The sequence below is a fragment of the Tupaia chinensis genome, unplaced genomic scaffold, assembly GCF_000334495.1.
Source record: "Tupaia chinensis unplaced genomic scaffold, TupChi_1.0 Scaffold000355_1, whole genome shotgun sequence".
NCBI lineage: Eukaryota > Metazoa > Chordata > Mammalia > Scandentia > Tupaiidae > Tupaia > Tupaia belangeri.
In genome coordinates this window covers 7,716,873-7,722,930 of record NW_006159850.1, presented here as the reverse complement: position 1 = coordinate 7,722,930, position 6,058 = coordinate 7,716,873, and positions in this window count along the sequence as shown.

Genomic DNA, 6,058 nt, shown 5'->3' with positions numbered 1-6,058 from the left:
TTCCAGAGTCCCTTAGGGCTACCTGCCCCACCTCCCCCTTGAGCCTCTCCTGATTGGTCCCTGATGCAGCCTGTAATTACAGGAAGTGCAGTTAAAAAGCAGGTCTTCATCACAGATGAGTGCTTCCCATCATTCTAGCCTCTTCCTTCAGCCCAGGAAGTCTGGTTACTATGATATTCACTCATCCCTGGACAGCTTCAGCACATGCTCACAGCTTCCAACATAAACAAGATCTTGCTAGGATCTAAATGGCAAGAAAATGCACGAATGAGGGAAAGTTCATTCCATTTAGAGTCCCAGATTCACAGAGCTGGAGAGGGGTCACCTAGCTAAGCCTGGATTTTACAGACGAGCATTTCACCTGAGCCTGCAGTCAGGTGTCTAAAACTTTAGGAAGGTGAGCTTGTGTTCGTCTGGTCCTGCCTATGGAATTGGCACTTATGACCTTGTGGAGGCTCAGGCTCCTGTGATACCCCTCCAAACCTTCCAAAAAATTACTTTTAACAAGTACAGAATAGTTGGTTGTTTCCAAGTATACCAGAGCTAACATTTTATTTCAATACCTAAGTCTGCCTTCTGCACATATTTTCCCACCCATCCAGGGCTGATCAGTAAATGCATGGCTGAATGGTAACGCCACTTCCTTCCTCTTGACCCAGCCAGAAATTTCAAGCACCATTTGCAATGTAGCAGTGTGAAATTTCTGGCAGGTGCAGATGGCACTGCTGCAAGTGCCAGAGCCCTGGCTGGGCCCTTCTAAAGAGGAAGGCCCTTCCATCCCACTGGGCAGGGAACGTGCTGTAGCCCTGCCTGAACCTTTGCATACAGCAGAGACCATGACCCTTCACTGGGGCAGAGACTCTGGGGGCAAAAGGTAGACCATGCCAGAGCCAGTTGCAACAGAAGATGTGATCTCAGGGAATTAGCACCATGCTTCTCTGCCTGCAGCACATAGACCCTCTTGGATTCATGACAGCATAATTTAATTATCTACACGTAAAAGATGGTTGGACTAGACTAAAGATCCATCCAAAACCAGTGGTAAAGCTTTCTTTTCCTATGAGATGTGTAAGCCTGGGCTCATGTGGTGCCCCTCTTAGTTCAACGTGCCATAAATTTTACCTGAACAATAGAAGAGCTATTTGCAGAGTCTCTGGAGGAACATATCCCAACCATAAATATTAATGATAATGAACCTGGAAAGGCCAGCTTAATAAAATAGCTGAAAATGCATTTACGCATCATTAGCATTATGAGCTCCAAAATCTTCATCTCTGAACAGTGGGGCCATCCCAGGAGAGGAGGGGCAGGAATCCTCCCAGTTAGCTAGAAAGGTGGCACCCCTTGCAACTCTTTTTACTGGGTTCATTCTGGCTTTTGAACCAGAACACCTTTTCTCTTTCAAAGCCAAAATTACCACAGATTAAGGCTTGATTTTTTTTCCCCCTTACTTCTCAGCCTTTAAAAAATTAAAGTTATTCCCAGTATGTGTTTGACATGAGGCACAATAGCCTCACCCTCTTACATTAGAAAATAATGCAATGGGACAGCAATTAGCATAATGGCTATGTCGCTGGACTCCCATGTAGTTAACCGTGGTTTGCGTCCTGGACCCAGTGGCTTAAAACTCACGCCGGGCACGTGTGCATGCGTGCCCAAGATCCTGAGAGGAGAATGGAGGAGAAGGGATTGCGGCATGGCCATCCCTCCTGGGGGGTGATTTCTCACTTTCTATCTCTCTGTCTTTCTGTCTGGTGAGCTCACACGCCCTATAGCAAAAACCTCTCCAAAAAGAAAAAAAGAAAAGAATGCAATGACATTGAAATGGGAACTATGCTATGTGTAGGTCAGTTAGCCACAGACAGTCCATTCCTTCAACCAATATCTTGTCTTATTATTTTCTGGGTTTTTCTTTCATTGTTTCAATTTTTGCCGTAGAGCATGTGCACTTGCCAGAGAGGAGCGAGACAGAGAAATAGAGAGGGGAAAAGTGAGAACTCACCACCCCACCCAGGTGGGATGGCTACATTGCAATCCCTTCTCCTCCTCCTCGGGATTTTGGACACATGTGCATGCACCCAGCATGATTTTCAAGCCACTGAGTTCAGGATTCAAATTGCGGTCAACCATGTGAGAATCCAGCCACCTTAACCACCATGCCACCTGCTGGCCCCTGTTTTCTGTTTGTGTTTTATTTCGATTTCTTTTATGCATTCAATCACATGTTACTTAGCTTGCAAAGTGAATATCCAGCATGTATACATTTCTCACCAGTCTAGTTGAGAATACTATATGCATTACCTTCAACAAATAATAACCCATTTGTTTGTCCCATAAATGCCTTTCCTCTGTATTTATCTCCTTAATGTCCTTCCTCAGACTCTCCTCCTTCCCCCACCCTCTTCTCACACTGTATCTGGTATTTATAACCATTTCCTATGTTTCCATATCTCCTAGTCATTCAGTTTTGGCTATAGAGTGTGGACAATCAGTATATATTAAGACACCTGAGGGTCTGCCACAGTAGTGCCTTGGATGACACTGTTCTTTGACAGGCTGAGGTCACATGGGAGGGCTAGGTTCAATTCCTGGTTCACCCTAAAAGTTCAGCATGGTAGTGAGTAGCTCGAGTTACTCAGGAAGTTGAAGCAGGAGGACTGAGATATAGTGATACACTACCTAAAAAAATAATAATAGTAAGCAAGAGAAAAGTGAGTTACGTTTGGTGACATAACAGAGCTTTCAGAATTGTAGTAATACTGCAACCAGAAGCCTTTTGGAAAAAAACAAACTGGCCTCTCAAGTGCTGGAAATCATGGGGCTAGAATGCTCCCATAGTACAAATCATCTCCAATAATGGAAACTCACGCACCCCTGGGGCAGTTTGGAATATTTAAAGTGAGTGACATCTTTCTGATATATTTCTTAAGCAAGCGTTACTATGGAGGACTAGCCATACACCCAGCCATTCCTTAAACCCAGAGAAAAGAAGACTCTATCTATTCATTTCTTCCTGGCTTCTTACCCCAGAAAACCTCCATTCTATATTTCTCTTCAGCATACATGACTTCAGGACTTCCCCCATAGATGTTACCAACCTTGAATACTGTGCTACATGCAGGGTTGATTTTAAAATTCTCTTTGGTCAGCTTTACAATACAAGACGGAACACAGTGCAGCTGAAAGAGCACAAAAATCTCGAGCATGACTCTTAACACTCTTTAGCAAGGTCAACAGCTTCTCTGACACTTTTCTTCTCTACAGATAGGAAGAATGTCCACTCAATATAGCCTTGCTCCTGCACTTTACAGTACAACGTGCCAATTGTTTTTATTGATAGCAACAGTAGCAAAATAAACCAAGCATACCACAGTACAGACCATTTAGTACATATGCTAGGATTTGAATGTGTCTCCTCAAAATTCATGTGTTAAAATTTTTTAGAGGTTTTTTTTTGTTTGTTTGTTTGGGGTGTTTTGTTTTGTTTTGTTTTCGCTGTAGGGTGTGTGCATTCACCAGAAAAACAGAGACATACAGAGCGACAGAAAGCGAGAAATCACCCCCCTGTGGGGGAATGGCCACACTGCAATCCCTTCTCCTCCTTTCTCCTCTAGGGATCCTGGGCATGCATGCACACGCACCTGGAGTAAGTTTAAGCCACCAAGTCCGGGACTCAAACTGCAGTCAATTATGTGGGAGTCCAGTCATAGCCATTACACCACTGCTCGTCCCATGTGTTAAAATTTGATGAGTCCTTGTGAAGATATTAAGGGGGCAGAAATTAAATTCAACTATGGGATTAAGAAGTAGAGCTTTGAGAGGTGATTACTATTGGATAAGGGTATCAGGGTAGGACCTCCCATCTGAATAAGAGGAGGGAATGAGACCAGAGCAAAGATGCACAGACAGAGCCACAGGTGCTCTGGCCCTCTGCCATGCTGTGATGCAGCCAGAAGACCCTTATCAGATGCCAGTACCAGGTTCAAGAATTTCTCAGCCTCCAAAACTGAGTTCAATGAAACTCTGTTCTCTTAAATTACCCAGATGTAGGCATTTCTATTATTAGCAACAGAACAGACTAGGACAGCTCATGGTGGCCTCTTCTCGTCTTCAACCATACAGAAAGGTAGATTTATAGAATTATAATACTGTGAGCTACATGTTTATATCATTCCTTTGACATCTAATAAGCATTTCCACATTCCATTCATTGTTTTTTCATTTCAATTTCCTTCATACATTTAATCACATATGTCATTTAGCTTGCAAAGTGAATATCCAGCATGGATACATATCTCACCAATCCAGTTGAGAATACTATATGCATTATCTTCCATCTTTGTCCCATAAATGCGTTGCCTCTTTATTTTTCTCCTGAAGTTTCTGTTGCTCTTTCTGAATGCAATTCCATCAAGTTGGTCAGTGGTGAAGACCTGGCCCGGATGAGGCCAATGAGAAAAGTTTCATTGGGGTATTTAGATTTGGAAGAAAATCAAAGATAAAGTTCCAGGATGCTGGACCTCTGCATCAAAACACAGGTGTTGGGGATGGCCATATTTCCCACACAGGCTCTCCTATACGAGCTGCTTCTCAGAGAAAATACTGCAGCCTCCATGCATTGTAACACAGAGCAAGAGCAAGAGGTAGGATGTTCATTCCACGGGCTCCCTGCACTTTTCTAGTCTTTAGCTATATCCTGACACCTGGGTACTATGAGGCAGCCCTCGGGCCTTAAGAGAAGCCTTAAGTTTTCCCTTTTGTGTATCCTACTAGATTGGGGTTTTGCTGCTTGAAACCAGAAAGACCTTTACTAACACATTTGGGCTATATTTGGTCACCGCCGGCTGCTTTAGTTAGACCCAGCCAAGAAAGCAGAGTCAGCCAGTGGCTCCCCAGGAAGTGCATATTAATCAGAGGCACTGAACATATGGGTTGTGGTCACCTACTTCCTTGCTTCCAACTGTGCTCTGTAAGCTTGGCTAGACAGGAGTATGGGGTACCAGTGTCCCTTCTGGACACAGAGCTCTGGGGGCTGAGAGACACTGAGGTGTCACTTTCATTGGAGAGCAGAGTCTATAGTTTATTTTTACCTGGTGAGTGGTCTCTGCCTCTGTCATTGGTGAGAAAGAGAACTGACCACCTGGACTATAGGCAAATGTATTCCCAAAACATCCCTCCAAGAGTCCAAAGGCTTATGGAGTGACATGAGAGACAAAAGAGATAAAGAAGTGCAGTACAAGTATACTTGACTTGCTACTGTCCCCTTGTCCCCAGAAGACAGTATGGCATAGAGGAGAAGACACGGCTTTGGGAACCAGCAGTTAGCGTAATGGCTATGTCGCTGGACTCCCACGTAGTCGACCGCGGTTCGTGTCCCGGCCCTGGTGGCTTAAAACTCACGCCGGGCGCGTGTGCGTGCGTGCCCAAGATCCCGAGAGGAGAATGGAGGAGAAGGGATTGCGGCGTGACCATCCCCCCGGGGGGTGATTTCTCGCTTTCTGTCTCTATGTCTCTCTCTGTCTGTCTGGCGAGCGCACACGCCCTACAGTGAAAATCTCTCCAAAAAAAAAAAAAAGACACGGCTTTGAAGCCAGCCATAACAACAAGAACAGCAGCACCAGCAGCAACAGCTAACATTTGCTGATCATTCACTGTGTGACAAACATATTGGACTCTCACAACAGTCTCATTTTACAGATAAGAACACCAAGGCTTAGAAGCTCACAGCTCAGCTGAGCTGTTTAGTATCAGAGGAGGCACTCAAACCCTGATGCTTGACTCCAGCACACACTCTTAACCTCTCCCTTACATTATCTATTCACTAAACACATGGCAAGGAAGGTAACATTTATGAGCCTCAGAATCCTTACCTGTAAAATACAGACCATAACTTCTACACTGGAGGTTGTTGGAAGACTAAAAGACATTATATAAAGCACATGATACTTTATAAATGGTCAACCGTTGGTAGTTGCTATTGTCATGTCACCATTCTTTTTTTTTTTTTTGGAGAGATTTTTCACTGTAGGGCGCGTGCGCTCGCAGACAGACCGAGAGA